This window comes from Pleurodeles waltl, chromosome 9, assembly GCF_031143425.1.
Source record: "Pleurodeles waltl isolate 20211129_DDA chromosome 9, aPleWal1.hap1.20221129, whole genome shotgun sequence".
Lineage (NCBI taxonomy): Eukaryota > Metazoa > Chordata > Amphibia > Caudata > Salamandridae > Pleurodeles > Pleurodeles waltl.
Genome location: NC_090448.1, coordinates 532,180,716 through 532,201,818, shown reverse-complemented (window position 1 = coordinate 532,201,818; position 21,103 = coordinate 532,180,716). Strand labels below are relative to the sequence as shown.

Below are 21,103 nucleotides of genomic sequence, written 5' to 3'. Positions count from 1 at the left end.
TGATTTATTGGGAGGATGGCCTCCTATATAGCGAGCATGTGCTGAAGGTACCCCAGTGATTCAGAGCCTTCCTACTGGGTTTGGCTCATGATGTGCATTTAGCTGGAAATTTGGGGCAGGACAAGACCTTTGAACAACTTGACATCCACTTTTACTGGCCCCAAATGCGCAGACACTCCGATGCACACTGTAGGTTTTGCCTAACTTGCCAGGCAAGTGGCAAGAGTGGGGGGGAGATATAAGTCTCCCCTCCAACCTTTTTTTGTAGTCTGCACCCCCTTTGAATGGGTAGGTATTGACATTGTGGGGACTCTGGATCCCAAGACAGCCATGGGCAATAGGTTTATCCTGCTCTTAGTGGACCATGCCGCCAGGTACCCAGAAGTAATTCCTTTGAGATCAATCACTGCCCCTGTGGTGGGACGTGCACTGATGGGGGTTTTTACCCACATGGGGTTCCCCAAGAAGTTGGTATATGATAGGGACACCAACTTCTTATCTACATATATGAAGTTTCTGAGGAAGGAGTGTGGGGTACCCTAAAAGTTTACCACTCCTTACCATCCCCAATGAAGCAGTCTGGTTGAGAAATTCTACTGCACCTTGAAGGGCATGATTATGAGACTATCAGAGACCTTGAGGCGTAAGTGGGAGTTCCTCTTGTCATGCCTTCTGTTTGTCTAGAGGCAGGTGCCACAAAAGGGTCTTCAATTTAGCCCTTTTACGTTGTTGTTTGGCCACCCTGTGAGGAGACCTTTGAGTCTGGTTAGGGAAGGCTTGGAGAAGGCCTCCAGTGAGCCCCCCACAGGATGTGTTCAGTTACATGCTGGCTTTCAGGAACGAGACTGCCCGCTTCAGGAAGCTTGCTCAAGAGAACCTGGAAGCAAGCCAGGAAGATGTGAAATGGTGGTATGACTGGAACGCCATTCTGGTTGAGTTTCATCCTGGACAAAAAGTGTGGCTGATGACCCCAGTGGAGCCTCGCACTCTCCAAGATAAATGGACTGGGCCTTTTGAGGAGGTGGAGCGCAAGAGTGATTTCACATATCTGGTGAACTTACGAACTACTATGAACTCTTTGAGGGTCCTACAGGTGAACCGCTTCAAGCCTCACTTTAAGGGGACAGAAGTTATTACACTCTTGGCAACAGATGATCAGGTGGAGGAAGAGAGTGAGCTGCTTCCTGACCTCCTGTCTGCCAAAGAGAAATATGGTTTAGTGGAGGGTGTGAACCTCTCCCCCTCACTGGCTATAGAACAACAGAGGGACTGTCGCCAAGTGTCGGGACAGTTTGCCTCTCTCTTTTCCTTAATCCCAGGGGTCACCGACTTGTTCACACATGATGTGGACACAAAGGACAGTCCTCCTGTTAAACAACATTTCCAGGGTGACTGACAAGGTTGGAGCCAGCATTAAGGATGAGGTATCCAAAATGCTAGTTCTTGGAGTTATTGAGGTTTCCAGTTGCCCTTGGGCCAGTCCTGTGTCTTTGTCCCAAAGGCTGCTGGTGCCACTCCAGAACACAGGTTCTGTGTGGATTACCAGGGACTCTATGCGGTCATGAAGACTGAAGCGCACCCCATCCCCTGAGCTGATGAGCTTATTGATAGGTTAGAGGCTGCCAAATATCAAAATACTTTTGACCTGGCCTCGGGACATTGGCAGATTGCTCTGACTGAGGGGGCTAAGGAGAGATCTGCATCTTCTACCCCAGATGGGCACTACCAGTTTAGGGTGATGCCCTTTGGGATGAAAAATGCCCCTGCCACCTTTCAGAGGCTGATTAACCAGGTGTTGGGGGGATTGGATCATTTAAGTGAAGCCTACCGTGATGACATTGCTGTGTTCAGCCCAACTTGGGAGGAACACATGGAGCACCTCTGTAAAGTGTTAGAGGCCCTGAAGAAGGCAGGCCTCACTATTAAGGTTAGCAAGTGCCAAATAGGGCAGGGCTCTGTAGTAAACTTGGGGCACCAGGTGGGGAGTGGCTAGGTTGCACCCTATGACCCAAGACTGACACTAGTCTGACTTGGAAGCCCCCCAAGCTCCAGAATGAAGTGAGAGCCTTTGTAGGTCTCACAGGTTACTATAGGAGGTTTGTTAAGGGGTATGGCACCACTGTTGCTCCCTTAACAGAGTTAACTTCCAAGAAGCAACCAAAGAAAGTGATCTGGACTGAATCCAGACAGCTTTTGATGCCCTGAAGACAGCCATGTGCACGACACCTATGTTAAAGGCACCTGACTTCTCTCAAGAATTTGTCATGGAGACTGCTGCTTCAGGGCACAGTGTGGGAGCAGTACTAGCACAGCTAAATGAAGAGGGCCTAGATCAGCCTGAAGCCTTCATTAGTAGGAGGATGCTTCCCAGGGAATGTAGGTGGAGTGCACTAGAGCAAGAAGCTTTTGCTGTGGTCTGGGCACTTAAGAAGCTAAGACCCTAATTGTTTGTGACTCACAGGTTCAGACAAACCACAGTCCCTCAGATGGTTAATGCAGATAAAGGTGAGAATCCAAAACTGTTAAGGTGGTCTATCTCCCTACAGGGAGTGGACTTTATGGTGGAACACCGCCCTGGAACAGCACATGCCAATGATCATGGCCTGTCCAGATTCTTCCACCTTAGTGATGAGAACTCCCATGAGGTTGGGTAGTTCTCCCCACTTTCAGCTGGGGGGAATACATGTTAGAGCTGGAATCCTTTGTGTAATCTCCCCTTTCTTTTTTGCCTCTGCTTCCCATGCTTTGACTGTGTGCTGGGCTCTGTGTTTGCTGGTTTTGGTACTTGGGGCACTTTACCACTTCTGACCAGTGCTAAAGTGCAAGTGCTCCCTGTGTCAATTATATGTGTAATTGGCTTTTCCATGATTGGAATATTTGATTTACTAGTAAATACCTATTAAAGTGTGCTAGAGGGGCCCAGGGCCTGTAGCTCAAATGCTACTAGTGGACCTGCAGCACTGATTGTGCGATCCACATGAGTAGCCCTGTAAACATGGCTCAGACCTGCCACTGCAGTGTCTGTGTGGGTAGTTTGAAACTGCCAATTCGACCTGGCAAGTGTACCCACTTGCCAAACCCAAACCTTCCGTTTTTATACATTGTAGTCACCCCTAAGGTAGGCCCTAAGTATCCCTGTGTGCAGGGTGCAGTGTATGTTAAAGGTGGGACATGTACTGATGAACTATACATGTCCTAACAGTGAAATACTGCCAAATTCAGTTTCACTGTTGCAAGGCCTATCATAGGTTAACATGGGGGCTGCCTATAAATAACTTTTAAGTGCACTTTCACTTTGGGAGCAGATAGAGATGTGGAGTTTGTGTTCTCTGAACTCACAATTTAAAAATGCACCATTTTGTAAAGTTGGTGTTTAAATTGTCTGTTTGAAAATGCCACTTTTAGAAAGGGGGCATTTTCTTGCTTAAACCATTCTGTGACTCTTCCTGCTTGTGTATTCCCAATATGGGTCAGACTGACAGTTGGGCTGTTTGTGAATCCCCTCTAGAAAGTGACACAAAGGGAGCTGGAGTGTAGACTGCATATCCTGATGGTCCATCTGGGCTAGAGTGGCGGAAGGAGTGGTCGCTTACACCTGAAAGGGCTGTGCTTGCCCTCACACAATAAAGTCTCCAACCCCCTGGTATGAGTCTGGAGCCAGGCTTGGGCAAGGCAGGATCTTGTGAACAACAGAGACTTTCCTTTGAAGTTTGGCAGCTTCAAAGGCAGAAAGGAGTATAAGTGGTGAACCCAAAACCCCAGATTTTCAGATTACTTCAAAGATTCAAGAGGAACCTCTGCTGCGAGAAGAGCTGAGGAGAAGGGCTGCCCCTGCCTGTGATTGTGCTTTGTTGGGCTATCCTGCAGTTGCTGCTTCTGGCTGTGAAAGGGGACAAAGACATGACTTTGTTGTGCATTCCTGATTGAGAGGTATCTCCAAGGGCTTGGACTGAGCTTGTCTCCTGTTTTGAAGTCTCAGGGTCATCAAAGACTTCCTCTGGTAGCAGCACCTGGACTTTTTGCTTAGATTCATGCCCTGCGAAGTGGTGCCCTATCCTGTCCCTGGGCCCTTGAAAGGTGAAGCAGGTGGAATAAGGACTGAAATCCACATAAGGGGAGTCATGCAGGGAAAGTTTTGACGCACCACCTGCAACATGTCTGTAAAAACGGCACTCCACCTGCCTTGCAGCTGAAATCCACTCACCGCCTACATCGCAGCTTGGAAATCGACACATCATGTGCATCGCGGCTGGAGAAATGACGCACCACCCACTTGTGGCTGCTGAAAACAATGCCAATCCCTTGCAGCGCGGTGTTTTCATCACCGTGCAGCCAGATTTCGCACTTATCATCGATGGGCACCAAAATCAACGTGAACCTGTGGGGACCTGAAATGCCCCATCCGGAAAACGACACACGGCCTCACATGCAAGTGAGAAAACGATGCATTGCTCACTTTTTCGACGCTTGCTTGCCCGTGCAGCTCTATTTGTTACGCAAACCAGGTGCTTTGGGTAACAACAACGCTTCCATTGTTTTCTACGGAGTAAGATTCTATTATTCTGAGCATTCATAACTTTACTTGTGTTTGTTGGATTTTTGTCATCTTGTTCTTGTTTGATTTAGATAAATATTGCAAGTTTTTCTAAACTGGTGTGGTGTCCATTTGATAGTGTTTTCACTGTATTACTGTGTGTGTTGGTACAAATACTTTACACATTGCCTTTTAGATAAGCCTGACTGATTGTGCGAAGCTACAAAGGGGATGAGCAGGGGTTATCTTAAGCGTGTATCTCCATTGACCTGACTTCCGTGAGGGTCCCTGCTGGGACAGAGTGCAAACTGACTGCCAACCAGAGATCCCATTTCTAACAGTTCCCTATTAATGGGCATAGCATTGTGCAGGAGTGCATCGTCACCATTGCACAGATGCTGCAAATTAATTTAAATACATTTAGTTTAGAGGCCCACCAGAGAAATTGCAAGTTAGGCTCTACACTTCTACCTTCTTGCACCACAACTCCATCCTTAATGCTGCTACACCACCATGAGCACTGCACCCCCAATTCCCAGCATCACATTGTTGCCCTGAGGACTGTGCTATGTGAAAACTGCTCCACCAAACTCATTACCATACTACTACGTGCCCATCACACCTCATATCAACATTCTGCACCATACCTCCACCCCAACCCACCATCACCACCCCATTTCCATGTTCAAAACTGCATCTCCACTCGCCAGCAGTGCGCCTCCACCCAGCACCAAGTCCTCAAAATAGCCCTATGACCGTACCACTACCCGTACCCACTACCCATGCACTTAATGACCAATCTCAGGACTCTACTACCATCTTACAGCACTGCATCTCTCCCTTCAGGGCCGTAATTCACCATATCGCCAGCCCCCTCCCAAAACCACTAATCCTCAGCACTGCAGTACAACCGCAAAGCAATCATTAGTGTCTCCAAACATCAAGAGGCACCACATGTTCAAGGCAGTCTTTCCATTCAGGGACAGCAGCATCACTTGCGTCTGCAGGCTCATCCAGAGATCAGAACCCTCTTTGGACATGATTTTCTGAATTTAGATTCTTGTGGTCCTCAAAGGAATCTAGGATAACGGCAACGTTTAGAAGGAAAGAGAAGGAAATGGTACAGCGGTACTTGAATGAAAATGTACTGTTGTCCTGAACCAAGATCAATTGCTTATCTAGCATGAACATGCAGAGCAGTGGCCAGGGCTTAGTAGAGATAGAGGAGATTGTAGACTCACCAGTACCTATTTTTCGAGCATTTCATTGCTTGTGTAAACAATTTGTAGAAAAAAAAACATAAAACGTTCTGCACTTTTGCCAACATAAATATTGTCTGCACCGGTGATTAAGCTATCACTTAGAGATGATGGTATCCGCATACACAAATGTACAGTTTCCATGACAGCACTAGAATCGGATTTCCACCCACTGCTGTCTTCACACCAGAGCTGTGAAGTGGATATTGTCTTTGCCAATACAAAGGAAACTCCAGTTCCACTGCCAGAACATGGGAGGACAGCAGTGACTGAATAACCTGAGATGAGTGAGAACCTGGAGATAGACTGACAGTATAGACAAGGAGACTAGACCGTAAAGCAGACAGGCAACAGGAAACGTATTAACAGCCAACCCCCGTTTGTTTAATATATGCAAAGGTAATTCGATTAAGTAGAACACCCCGCCAGCCTAGATTTAAGAAAGATTCTGCTTAAAACACGGCCAAAAATATCTAAAACATTATAAAAGGTAGAAAAAATATATAAAATTGTGAAGGAAAGATTACTTACTATGTACAGCTGGATGTATTGTAATATTTTATTTTTATTTATTTAGGTGCTCTGTAATGTGTTGCGTGTCACCCTTACGGTCACTTCTGATCTTCTAAAATATGCAAAGGAGCAAACTAAAAATAACGGAAATAAACAGAACCTAGACGGATGACAAGGGAAGGCCGCATTCCACAAACATCAACTATAGGTAGGTGTACACATTTTTCAATAAATAGCTTCAAAAATTTGTTTTTTTTTATTCACTGAGCCCTTTGAGTAACTTTAATCTCCAAGAGGGTAACAAAAATGATTTGAAAGAACCAGTAGCAATTAAGACTGTTTCTATTTTGAAACGTCTTCTGCAGAGGTCTCCTAGATTTCTCCGAAGTCAGGGATGTGAAATGAAAACCAATATTTGTCGAAAATCAAATTACAGTAAAAAAATGGATTGTCAACGTTTTATATAACACAAAGCATTGATGGAATGTCATCCAATGTAGAGATTTTACATCCTGAGAGCCATGACATATTCCCAAATTTTTCCCTAATCCCCATCAGTCTGGTTCAGAATTCTTTGTGTCTATGATGCTGTAAATTCTATTTCTACTGTTACCAAATGATACTGTTGTTGGACTTTTTATGCAGGGGGTATTCCTGTCCCAACAGGTACTCGTGAATAGCGTGCGTACAACACACGTTAGGTCTTGGAGGGGTCCTGCAGCTGCGGTGCTGGCTCTAATAACCACATTCAAGGCAAAACGTTTGGTGGAAATGTTTTAGGTCCCAATTTCTAACAGCAGAACTCTACAGACATCAAATAATCATTAATTCACGTCCTAGAAAAGAAAATGACCAAAAATGAATATAGTTAAATGAGCAAAATCCATGAAACAGCCATTAAAACGTGACCACTACCACGTAGTTTCATTACCACGGATTTTACAACGGTTATGCCTTTAACATGCTTGCCCTTTCAATGAATTTCATTGTAAAACATGAATGTTAAAGGAATATGCGTGTTAAAGGTTTTGCAAGTAAATGTATTTATTTTGAAAGTATTACATGTTTAATTAAATATATATATATATATATATATATATATATATACACATACATACATATACATACATGCATACAGGTCTCCAGGCCGGCGGGTGGAATGGAGAACCGGCGGATGACACCGCCATGGTCATAATTCCACAAAGTAAGACCGCCAGCCTGTTGGCGGTCTTACCGCCGGTTCTCCGCCTTCTGCCAGGGTTGTAATGACCCCCCCATGTTTCTTACAAATGCTATTTTCATATATTTTCATTGTGTGTTCTCTAGGGGCTGTTCTGAGCATTACAGTCTAATGCAAACATTTATTTCTGATAAAGATTTTTATTGGGTTTATATGATAAGTGTATATGTTTTAATAATCTCTCCTTCTTGCAATTATGACCACGATTCAGGCCAACTTAACATCCTTATTACACTATTATTGTTTGAACACTCTTGATATATTTGGGTGACCCTGCCAGTTTATTCCCCTTGTTACTCCTCCATGGCTGTCTTGTTTTGGGAATTGCGTTAGCCAGCCAGCAACCCTGATGGTGGGGTGCTGAAAGCTGTATTCTATTGGAATGAGCATGGCAGATTTAAATTAGGATGCTAAATGGCAACATTTCATTTTTGGCTGCAGATAGAGGAAGAAGGTAAATGGAAGTGCTTTAGTTACATGCATGGCCACTGGAATTATGTGGCAGGAAAAGACCAAATTATGAGGCAGGGTTCACCAATTTATGTGGCAAGAAAAGTCCAGTTACCAGCTTACAATGGCAATAGCCCTATCTAAAGAAAATGCAAGACCCATTGCATTGCGGGAGCCTCGCATGGAGCAGCAGACCAAGGGACATCAGCTTCCAATTTGTCTTGGACTGGAGCCACCCTGTCACACCCGTCTGCCACACCTGCAAAGCATTGCAGAACTTTAAATTACGGTGCCATGTTCTGCAGCGTGGGGCGCAGCCGGGCATTTGCCCGTCATCAGCCGGAGGAGGCTGGGCCATCTCTCTTTATTTTCGGTTAAAGGTACTGTACTCTTTGTGTTTATTTACTTGATTTCTGCTAATGCACGTCTGTGCACCCCTGGTCCATCAGAACTTCAGTAGGCACATGTTTTGTTTGACAGCATGCAATGAGGAAGCGAAGGGCGACTGGCACAAAATGTATGTCAGGGTCTACCCTTGACAGTTTTTTTACAGCGTGCTGTGGGTGTAATCACAAAGGAGATGGAAATTGCTGAGCGGCGCTTGTCTTTATCTTCCTTTGTGTCTCAGACTGTGGGGGCCCCACCCATGACTGCTGCTGCCACTCCTGCCATTACTGTTATCTTCCTACATTCATCCTTGTGCCCCTTCGTTGATGGGGCTAATTCCACCTTGCTGCCCTCCAGCTCTCCAATCATCGTTGAGGCTGCAATAGAGGACAGAGAATGCCATGCTGGGATAAAGGGAGAGCAACATGCACTGTGGTGAAAAGAAGGAGAGTGGAAAAGGGAACCAAGTTCAAAAGACACAGGTTCTGCATGGCCCAGCCCCCTTGCCCACCTCTGACCCGCATAGTGGCCTGTTGAACGATCCTGGTCAAATCTCATCTGAAAGTCTAAAATCCGTGAGAAGATGGTGTCATCATTTAGGGATGTGCTGGGACCAATTTTGGGCTGGTTAGAGAAGTGCAAGCAGTCCGGAAAGTCTTGAGGAGCGAGAGGGCAGAGCAGTATATGGAGAAGGCACCACCTTATTTTTGTCTTATTGGGAGCTCACCAGTTGACGCATCTTTTATTTGATGCAAATCTGATCAGTGTTTTTTTGAGATATTAAAGGGAGAGTACATTTGTACGTCTAGGGCTGCAGATCCAGGGAGATTTCCTGCTGAGATCTGATTGGCTGCCAATACTTCAAGATATTTGCGCCCTCGCCATTCACTGCTAATTACCCCAGATATTACAGTACTCATGACATCTTTGATAGCATCATTGATAATGTCACTGTAACATTTGCAGTAAAGTTATTAATGAAAAAACTGTGCATGGCGAGAGACGGAGTTATAGTGACCTTAGGGCACGACTTATAATTACTTGAAATAACTCTAACTATAACTGCTGAATTCCTATGCATTTGTGTGAGTAAATTCAGAACCTAACTATAACGTTCCTGTAACCTTTGTTTTTTTTTTAAATGATTTGCTATTTTTTTTGGGATTATATATAAAACCTAGTGACAGTTGCCACTAGGTAGTTATAGATAGGACCTAGTTTCTATAAAAAAGTGTTTTGTTTTTTACTTGTATATACCGGTCGATGAATCTTCACAAACGTTTCCCCAAAAATACAACACTCACTTCATCTACTGTCTGGAAAGTTTCAGGGTGATCTGTCAAGCAGGTGCTGAATAAAAGAGGGGGGGCATAATTCATTATCTCCATTTTAATTTCCATAGGGATTTTGAAAAGGAATAGAGGTCGTACCACTGGACGGAATTACAAGAAATTTGGCAGAAAGCTAGTTTTTGGTTCAGAACGAGCCCTTTTTGCTATTTGGGGTGAATCTGTTCAGTAGTTTTTGAAATAATAAAAACGAATTTGTATCTATAGGGACGCAAAGCCCGATCTTGTGCTGAGATCTGATCGGCTGCCAACACTTCCATAGGGAAGTGTTGGCAGCCATTATTTGAACTTGGCTTCAGCTGAGTCTCAGAAATAAGAAAAGGGTCCAGGATAGGGACATCCTGGCCCCTTAGCTCATGTTAAGAGGGAATCCCCAGGGCAAAAAAGTACTTAAAAAAAAAAAATAGCTGCAGATTCGCAACCCCATAGAAATAAAAAAAAAAAAAAGTGCGGTCTCCCACACTTGTTTTAAGAAAGCCCCTGAGTGGGCCAGGCCCCAGGAGGCATGTTAAAACTAAAGGCGAGGGTGCATGGGTGCCCCCCTCCTGAGCTTATTTAGGCCCCAGTGACCGCCACCTCTCTATGGCTTTATTTCAATAGTATGTGGGGGGCCATGTGCCCCCCCATGGCACAGGGTCCTCCACCTCCCTGGGGAAAAATCAGTAAATCATATAAGGGGTGGTCCTGAGAATCTCCCTGCAGCCCCAGATACCGCTACCTCCCTGGGGCAAACATTCAATTACATGGGGACCCACGTAGACCCCCTGCAGCCCCAGGGACCACACCTCCCCGGGGCTGAAATGAAAGAATGACAGGGATCCGTTGTGGGCCTCCGGCCCAAGGGATCACCACCTCCCCGGGGCAAATAATATGGAGGGGGCCATGTGGAACAACACATGGCCCTGGGGACCGCCACCTCCCAGGGCCCGCTCCTGCTACGTCGCTGGGTGCTCACCCCCCCGGACACATCTGTTTGCTCTGACTTGGCAGGAGCTTTGACAGCTCCCACCAAGTCAGAACAAACACTCTGGTTCCAGGAAATGAGAGCTGTCAAACAGCTCTCACTTGCTGGAGGCAAAGGTTTTCTCTGTTTTCCAGCCTGCAGAGATGTAGGAAGGGAGACAGAGGAAACAATTGCTCTCACAGAGAAGGAACTGCATGTTTAGCAGCTCCCTGTCGGTGACAGCAAGCCAGCTCCTGCAGGAGGCAGGGAGTTGGCTGGGACCGTGGAGGCTTTCAGGCCCCCCCCATAGACCCCAATTGTGCTGACTGGTGCCCTGGGAGGTGCCCTTGTGACATGGCCAGGCCCTGGGGAATGGGGTCCCCAGGGCTGAGATTGGCCAGGGGAGGGGGTCGAGTGGCCCCCTCCCCACAAGAAAAATTAAATGTTAAGGCTGGAGCCCGAGGGATGGGGTCCCCGGGGCCACGATTGGCCCAGGTAGGAGGGGCCACATGCACCCTCCCCAAAAAAACAAAAAAATCAGAGGCCCGGCCCTAGGAGATGTGGTCCTCGGGGCTGAAATTGGCTGGGGAGGGGGGCCACATGGCTGGGTCCTGGGGGATAGAGTCCCCAGGGCCAAGATCCGCATGGGGAGGGGCCCAAGTGGCCCTCTCCTTGCACTGCTAATTACCCCAGATATTACAGCACTCATGACAACTTCTATAACATTATTAAAAATATAAATTAAGCATTAGCAGTCATATTAATGAAGAAACTGTGCTTGGCTGGAGCACAAGTTATAGTTACCTTATGGCGCGAGTTACAGCTTCCCGAAATAACTTTAATTATGAGTATATATATATATATAAATATATATATATATACATAAATATAAGTGTTTGTACCTACCTGTACATTTTGGTATACATGGTGGTTTTACTTTAGACAATAAGCCTTAGGTGGACAGGAAGAAAGATCACATTAGTTTGAGTGCTCCAGGAGGCAATATCAAGGATGCCCACTCTGTCCTGGCGATTATGAACCTGGGGCATTCAAGCTACAAGTCCATGATGGACCCCAAAGAATCTTCTCAAATTCCAGTAAATAAACATTCTCCTCCTCACTGCCTCTCAGCGCTGAAAGTTGGAATTTTGGAACTGGTTGCCTAAAGAGACTCACACACCAGAACTACTATGAAGCTTTGGTGTGACACTAGTGACCTGCACTTGCATTAGTACACAGATTCCCATGCTGGCACACACACTTGGCATATGGTCTGGAGGTGCAGCTGTGCTGGCACAAAAATTGTCATGCAAGGAAATCCAGCTCATAAAGTGGCCAAAAAGTAATACGATGCAAATAATAAAACACCTTAAGCAAGTATAAGGCTGCATGAGTGTTCTCTGTTTTGAATTCCACTGTAAACACAAAAACATTTGTATTTGTATTTGTATTTGTGAAGCGAATTTCGGGCGTAGCATCGAAATGCTGAGAAGAGTCGGTGAGTTAAGGGGATGCGAAGCAGAAAGGGGACAGTCACCCAGGACAACCAAGAGTCACACCCTCCCTAGAGGGAGAACAGCCAGGTTTTTTATTTCTTTCTAAAGCGAAAATATGACTCTGCCTGCCTAATGGCAAGAGGGAGGGCATTCCAGAGTCTCGCTGCCCCCACTGAGAAGGCTTTGTCCCCCCATCTTACCCTATGGCAGCAAGGCACAGAGATAAGCTGCAGAGTAGAAGATCTAAGCAGCCAGCCGGGCTGGTAGGGCTTCAGGACCAAACTAAGATAATCGCAACCGCCCTGTTGGTGGGCCTTATAAGTTAAGTGAAGTGTTGTAAACTTAATGCGTTTTTCCACAGGAAGTCAGTGGAGTTGTCTAGGATACCAGCTGGCTGATGTGGAGTGCGTCAAATCTAAGACCAAACGGGCTGCTAAGTTCTGAAGAAGCTGTAATCTATGGAGTGTGGACTTGCTGATATTTAGCATTAGGGCATTGCAATAGTCCAGTTTAGAAATCACAGGCGCCAGGACCACCACAATTTTCAGGTCTTCCTGAATGAAGGGTAAAATTATCTTTAGCATTTTCAATGCCCAGTAACAACATTTAACCGTCTGTTTAACTTGGTGCTCAAATGATAGAGATTTGTCAAACACAATACCCAGGTTTCTGGCATAAGGGCACAGGACTGGGCGCTTACTACAGGACTCTGGCCACAAGTGGGGGCCCCATAAATTTGTATCTAGGCCAAAGAAAATTATTTCCGTCTTTTCCCCATTCAGGCTGAGCCAGTTATGGCTCATCCAACTGTTGATCTTGCTCATACATTGATAGAATCTGTCTGCCACCTCCTCCCAATTGTGAGAAACCGGAATAATCAGCTGAGTGTCGTCTGTGTAAGACACAAAAACATGGACCGGAATGCGGCCCAGAGTGGTTACCAGTTGTTGAGATTGATTACAATATTGCAAAGCTTCTTTATTTTTCTTAGTGATCAAGTGGCATGCCAGCCCCTCGAGTGGAATTTGTTGCCGCAGTCCGGAAACTGCACAGAACACTGACTTGTGTTGATGCCTTTTACCAATAAAGTCATATTCAGTGATTTGTCAAATTGTAACTTCAATCAAGACACCTCACGCTGGTTGATTAATAATGAAAGGGCTAAGCCTTCAGGATTCACATACAGGTACACTGGTGAGGCAAAAACTGGACAATATTGATGTTGCTCTTCAATAATCCCATTACTCTTTACCCACTGGGCAACGTCAGAGCATAAGAGGAGGATTACTACTCATTGCTGTTCCTGGTGCAAATCTGCCCTCCTATGCCCCACAACCCAATCTGTCTTGAAGTCTGCTGCCAATTCACCCAATTGATAAACCCGCTGGAAACAGGTAGGAACGCTTCTCAAAACAGAACCACTTCTTCAGAAGATAAGTGTACACATGGGAGTTTAGCATGAACCAGAATGAGCGAATCAGTGCATTTTATATCTAGGAGGCTAGGCTTTAAATGCTGGCATCCCAACAGCATCTTGAAAACACAAAAAGAACTAAAGAACTTCCCCTACCACTGTTTGTGACAAAGGCGATACCTGCCAGCAGATTGCAAGACTAAGCTGCTTATTTAATTTCTCTGAGCAATTGAGTAGTACAAGCCACCGGCACATCAGTGATATACTTGTGCTTAGCACAACTTTAAAGATCCATACGTCCTCTTCATAAGATTTTTGGTCTTGAGAGAGACCTACATAAACTGTGATGGGTTCTGAGAAACCTGGCCACCAATACTCCATAGAGACTAGTACAGATTCAAAGGGGTGAATGATTTGGAATTCTTACATCTTGAAACAAAGCAAAGTATCAGCAGTGTTATTTTAATTCCATGAATCTGTCCTGAAAACATTGCTTTTCTTCAAACCCAGCAAAACCTGATGTTTCAGTAGTCTCAGCATCATTTTACAGGTAGCCCTCTGGCGATTACACTCCTCCCCTACTGGCTTGCAACCTGGCCTGAAGAACTGTATTTATGGTGCTCGTGTCAAATAACCAGCAGCAATAAGAATGGGAACAACACCAGAAGTGTATCATAAAGCTATTCTGAAGCCATTCACTTAGGCTTTTTTGTTATCCTCTCCCCCAAGGATAACCAAACAGCCAAAACACCTTGACACATTAATGAATCTACCAGTGCGTCCAGCAGGGGTGAAGTTCAAATCACAGTACCTTTAAAATTTTCTAAAGGCTGTGAGAGATGCTCAAATCCACTATAACAGTAGCTGTGTTTCAATACTCAAAAGTGATAGGACAGTTTGGTCCCCAGGTCTCCATCAGTTTACAGAGGAATGCTCAAATGAATCATCAACCTAGGTAAGGCTAATTTGAGAAAAAGGATGTGTTCTACCTGCTCCTCTTTGCAGTGTTTTTCCCAAACATTTTGCATTTACCCTTCCTGTTTTCTGAACCATTTTTTGATGGTTTTAGGTCCCCACACATTTTACCACTGCTAACCACTGCTAAAGTCTTTCTGCTCTCTCCTTTAAAAATAGCAAAATTGGCATACACCCAATTGTCACATTTAACTTACTTGTAAGTCCCTAGTAAAGTGGTACTACATGTACCCAGTGCCTGTTAATTAAATGCTACTAGGGGGCCTGCAGCACTGAGTGTGCCAACCCCTTAAGTGGACTTTTTAAGCATGTGTCAGGTATGCCATTGCAGCCTGTGTGTGCAGTTCTAAACCACCATTTCAACCTGGTAAAGTAAAGGTTTTGCCAAGCCTAAACCTTTCTTTCTAATGCATAAAAGTCACCACAAGGCTAGGCCCTGGATGGCCCATTTGGCAGGGTGTGTGTATTGAAAAAGTAGGACGAGTAGTTTTACATGTCCTGGTAGTGAAAAATCCTTACTTAAATTTTTTAATATTGCAATATCTACCTTACCCATAGGATTACATTTGGTTACCTTATTACATTTAATAAGCCATAATTTTAGTTTTTGAATAGGTTGGAATATCATGTTTGGTGTCTGAAGAATTGTAACTTAAAACCTCCTTGAACAGCAAAGTCAGATTTTAAGTTGTGATTCTGAAAATGACACTTTTAGAAAGTCAGCATTTTCTTGTCCTAACTTGAGTCACATAAGTAGATGTAGTTGGCAGTTTTCCTTTGTGTATTCCTCTCAGACTGCCCCACAATAGGGAACATTGGTGTTGGCAAGTTGAGCCATCCAAGGCAGGATGAGATGACAGTGTTGTGCCCTGCCCCACTTTCATTTCAAAGGCTCTGCTACAGGTTTCCCACAAAGAACCCCACACTAGCCTATTGTGCCTGCAGACAGAATGGGACCAGGGCAGGGAGGAAGGAAAATTCAAACACTTCAGAGGGGGAAAACTCCAGAGTTTTCTTCCACTTCCAAGGAGGCACCTTGTATACTCCTGGACATGTGGATACTACAGAAGAAGGACTGCCCTGCTGTCAGAGGACTGGCTGTTTAAGGCCTGCCCTGTTGTGTGAGAAGACAAACTAGACCAGCACCCTTCATCCCAGGCTGCGGTAACTTCAAGGGTCAGCCGAATTAACTCCTGTCCTGAGCTACAGGGACACAACAAGCTCCAGAGGCCTCTCTGAAACTGCCTAGCTGACCTATTGCAATGGACATTCCTGGACCTGCTTCTGGACCTGCCTGAGCCCTGTTGGCTTCTGCTAGAATGAGTTCCTGATCTCCACGAAGGTCCTCCTAGGTCCTAGACCCTTGCTCTGGCATCAGTTGAGCTCGTCCTTGAAGAAAAAGAGAAATCTTATAGTTTGGGCCCTTTATGACTGCAAATTGGCCATTGTGCCAAGTTTTTGCCACCCACACAGAACTCCAATTGCAATCTCTGGTGAACTTGTCTCTTCACGTTAAAGCGACTGCCAGTGATGACCAGCATTGTAAGAGCTGTACTTTGAACTATAGCATGGACAGCTTGCGGTACCACCAACGAGAAGCTCCACCAATGACCATCCACGACTCCAGACAGGATCTTTAAGCTACAGCACCAACCTTCCACAACGCTCAGCCTACTCCTTGCCCTATAGCACCAACCATTCACTATGCTGTCCCTGCTCCTCGAGGCCTCTACCACCACAAACTGGCCTCTTCACACCATACTTCAGAAGGCATCTTTTTCAGCTGGACTAACCTGGTCCCTGTATCCGCCCTGTGCTCCATCGCAAATGGAGTGAACTTGTGACTTTTTCCCTCTCTCATATGACCAGATAATCGAGGGTGGCGCTTTGGACTTTTAGGCTCTACACTTACTTTAAATCTTTCAAATTGCACATCTCTGGTTCTACTCATTGGGTTTTTGTCATTTTCGTGGCAAATAATTTATTAGATGTTATTGTATTTTTCTAAATTGGTTTGGGACTTTCCTTGTGTTGTGTTTTCACTTTAATACTGGTTAAGTGCTGCATAAATACTTTACACATTGGCTCTAAATTAAGCCTGACTGCTTTTGTGCCAAGCTACCAGAGGGTTAAGCACAGGTCAATTTAGTGGCTTTTGTGGTTCACCCTGACAATGATTGTAGCTTTTCTTGGGAAGGGCTGACAACCCCTCAACCAAAAACTAGGTGTGGGCATAACTTGTATAATCCAGTATACTGTAATCACATGGAATTCCTCAAGACTTCCGCAAGATTATGCTGAATTACACAAAATGCTTCTTGCGCTTGTTGCGTTAGAAAAATGACATGTGTGACGCCATTCGCGCTAAAAAAAAGCACAAGTGGCATCTCGCGTTGCACTAGTGTGAAGCCATTTTTTTAAGGCCTGCTCCTGACTAGTCATATCCTCGTGTTCCTCATCCAACACAAGTTAACTTAGGGCATGACGTATAGCTACTTGAAATAACTTTAACTATAACAGCAGTTTTCTACGGTTGTCTACATTTAAAATGTTCAGCCAAACTGTAGCGTCCCTGTAGGAAGCTGGCTCTGTATGTACTGTATCAAAGTGAGATATACTATGCACAGAGTCCAGGGGTTTCCCAGAGGCTTGACAGAGGCAAAAATAGATAATACTAATGCTCTGTTTGTGGTAGTGTGGTTGAGCAGTTATGCTTATTCGAGGGTAGTGTTAAGCATTTGTTGTACACACACATGCAATAGAAGAAGCACACACTCAATGACAACTCCAAACCAATAGAATTTTGTATAGAAAAATATATTTTTTGTCACTTTATTACTAGAACCACAAGATTCAGTTCAGAAATAAATACTGTTGCAGGTAAGTACTTAACATAGACATCAATGTAACTTGGTTTCACTTTAGTCAAGTAAACAGTTTTTAAGAAAACAGAGAATATCTATTTTAAAAGTGGACACTTCATTTTCTCAACATTTTCTGGGGAAAGAAAATAAAGAACTGTTTTAGAGGTAAGTACATGTCAAGAACCCTCTGAGACGCAATGTCTTGACTTTGTCTGAGCATTAAAGAAAGACTAAGTATGTGAAAGTCAAGAAGTGTCCCCAATGGAGGAGGCAATGCCCTTCTTGGAGATTTGTACTTCGAGTCTTACTACAGAGATTGCAAGGAAAAGACTGTGAGAGAGATCCAAGATGGCCACAGGAATGCGCATATGCTAGATACCTGGTCTAGTGTTCGCATCTTCAAGAACCACACAACATTTGTCGGCGTGCATGCTCGAATTCTGTGCTGCGCACTTCAAATGTGTCCTGACAAGAATCAGGTAGTGTTTTGAGAGCGCCGTGTTTGTGAAGAGAAATTCCAGACAGAACATTCAATTCAAGAAGAACAAGAGGAGAATTCAAATAAGCCAACATAACTTCGATTGTTTGGAAGACATAATATAAATAAGCAAGTAGAGAGTGAAGGAGGAGAATTACAACTACTAGAGAGTTCCGAGTTCGGTATCTCCTTTCAGTACATGACTTTAATAGGCTCAGTGAGTAGCTTTTTTCCCTCAGCACAAGCGCTGTAATTCAGAGACTCAGAGAACAGCGTACTACTTCAGCTCAGGGTAAATATTCCGATATCCAGGGAGCGGTGTCTTTCCTTGCTTTGTGTTAAAACTCAACAACTCAGAAAATAACGCTGAGTAGGGTCAGAGCAAATATTCAGAGAGTCAGTGAATAGAGACTTTCCGTAGCACAGTGGAAATATTCAAAGACTCAGGAAATAGTCATAACACTGTGTAAATGCACAGAGAAACAGAGAATTGCAATTTAAGTCAGAAGAGATTGCAATGAGAAAAGATTGTAATTAAACTCTCATGACTACACAACCAAGGCAACTTCGATAGTTACATATGATCACATAAAAGAATATGTGTCACCATGTCCTTTCCTCTGGATCTGCACGCTGCTGAACAAAAGGCCCACCTTCCAGCGTCACCGACTCAGAAAGCTATTATAGCACAGAGTTATGACGCAGCCAGTCTGAATACTGTGATGTCAGATCAATTTCCTTCTCAACTGCAGTAAAAGGAGTAAAAGACCCATTTATGTTAAATCTTGAAGATTGAATAAGGTATCGATATATCTTGAACGAGTGGTTTTGAAATTGGTTTGGGACAATATTATTAATTTAGGGGCTACTGTGCACTTTGCCTGCATGTGATAACCTTGATTGTTTTTTGGCTTCTAATACTAATTCACTGAGCATGTTGTAGGGTATTATATGTGTCTTGATATTTTAACTATGGTACTTTTCAAATATAGTATTAGTTATAACATTAGAAATGTTATGTGGTCACTGGTTGTTTTCAATTATAGTATAATAGTTTAGTATTTATAACTTTTCCTCTCACGTGTTCTTGGTGGTTTTGGTTTTGGATTTGGTGTTTGTCTGGGTTTTTTACACAACACATAAATTTGGTGTTTGAGCATTTTGGTTTTAACTTATTAATGTGCTTATAATTTCTAGCCCTGAAGAATTCATTTGGGATGCGAAATTTCCCAAGACGAAACACGTGTTGGCTGGAATTGCATTTTTCTTTGGATTAATGGCTGCTCGATGTGAAGATTCAATTAAATAAATCACTGGATTTACTGGACGACTTTGGAATTTTATCTGATTGGAATGAACTGATACTTAATTTACTTTACGCATATACTAATTTACAAATGTTATATGAGTGGGGTGCCTCATATTGTTTTTTCGCAGTAGCAATAGAGTGTTGAAGATATCCATCTTTGTTTCATCTTGATTGAAAACATTTCTTTGCACAAGAAGAAGAAGAAAAACGCAAAACCTGGTTGCACCAGTCTATGCATGGATTATGTAACATTAACCACAGCATTCCTAAAATAAAACCATATTGAGGTGCTTGGATTATATTAAAGCGAATTAACTCACAATGGATCTGATTCTCTTCATCTTTGCAAATCATTTGTATTCATGAGGTTTGTTTAGTAACAGGACCTCCTGCCAACTCACTACCCTAAACTGCATACACAACTTCTGGAACCTTTTTCTTGACACTGGGTATATGCAAGTCTAGTGCAGTTTGTTGGTCCACAAAATTTTCTGTTGCCCCTGAATCAATTAGAACTTGTACATTATATCTTTTTCCCCGCAGTCATTTGTACTAAATTTCGAAAGTGTTTGACATAACGATTTGTGCAATAGCACACTGAAGGGATTGTCAATTTGCCAAGAGGTCCCCTTTGTTTTTTCTTGGGCACTTTAGTTTTCCTCTGCATTTTCCAAAGCAACCGCTATCTTTTTCTTTGTCACAAATGTTGGATCAATTTTACCTTTGGGTTTCTTTTGACATTCTTTTAAGAAATTACCCTTTTTCCACAATACAGACACTGTCCATTTTTTCGTCGCATGTCTTTCTCCTCTTTGGTCAGTGGTGGGCGAACAGTTCCGATATCCATCGGTTCTATCATAGAATCTGAAGACAATTGAAAGTGTCTGGATCTTTCCATTCGCCAGTTGGGTTTTTCCCATTTTTTCCTTACTCCTTTTCTTTTCAGAAAGTCTGTGATCTATCCGTAGGGTTAGATTAATTAAATCAGTGCAAGTTTCTGGTTGTGGTTCAACTTGGGCCAATACATCTTTTAGTTCATCTTTTAGCCCTTGATAAAATACTGCTGACCTTTTTTCTCAGGCCAAGTGGTTTCCACTACTAACCGGTTGAAGTGTGACAAATACTTTATCAGGTCTTTGTTTCCTTGACGTAATTCTAGTAGCTCTAGTTATTGCGGGTCTGTCAAAAACCTTTACGAATTCTTCTACAAAATGACACCAGCTATATAAAAGGGGACTGTCTAATCGGACTAATGGCACTGCCCAAATAGCTGCATCACCATTCATATATGATATAAGGAATGCAATTCTAGATTGTGCGTCTGGAAAGGCACTAGGCTGACACGTAAAATGTAGTACCACCTGTGTGAGAAAAATGTGAACCTTATTGGGGTCCCCAGAAAACCTCCCTGGTGCAGCTAAAGGAATCTGTGTCGGCACATTCCCAGCTATGTTAGTAGGTGCGGAAGGCATAGGACGAGACTCAGATTCAGAACCATCCACCTTACTCTGTAACAGAGTTACTTTATTAACTAAATCAGCTGGAACATTTTTTGAGTCTGTCAAATCCCTTTGCATCTGAGTGACTACTTGCACAAGGGTATCTAGGGTGGCCATCCTGTGCAGCTCACGTACAGAACAAGAGGAAAGTATAAACTTGTGGGCTCACTATTCTGTCACAGTGTCCTTTCCTCGGGATCTGCACGCTGCTGAACAAAAGGCCCACCTTCCTGCGTCACCAACTCAGAAAGCTTTTACAGCACAGAGTTATGATGAAGCCAGTCGGGGGAAGGGAATTAGGGTAGGGAACAGCAGGGAGAGAGATCTGAAAAGAAAAGGTTAGACCAAAATTCACTTACTCATTCATAGAAATATAACTCATCAATAGACTCT

The 21,103-nt window shown here is 43.9% G+C and overlaps 1 long non-coding RNA gene across 2 annotated transcripts in view; it reads left to right on the top strand.

Annotated features, from left to right (window-relative positions):
- Positions 1 to 19,521, top strand: part of LOC138258672 (uncharacterized) — a 56,352-nt gene extending 36,831 nt beyond the window's left edge. For both annotated transcript variants that reach the window (XR_011198492.1, XR_011198491.1), the window contains 2 exons: positions 6,371 to 6,514; positions 19,100 to 19,521. This is a non-coding gene — a long non-coding RNA (uncharacterized lncRNA). The remainder of the gene's footprint in view (positions 1 to 6,370; positions 6,515 to 19,099) is intronic.
- The last annotated feature ends 1,582 nt before the right edge of the window (positions 19,522 to 21,103 follow it).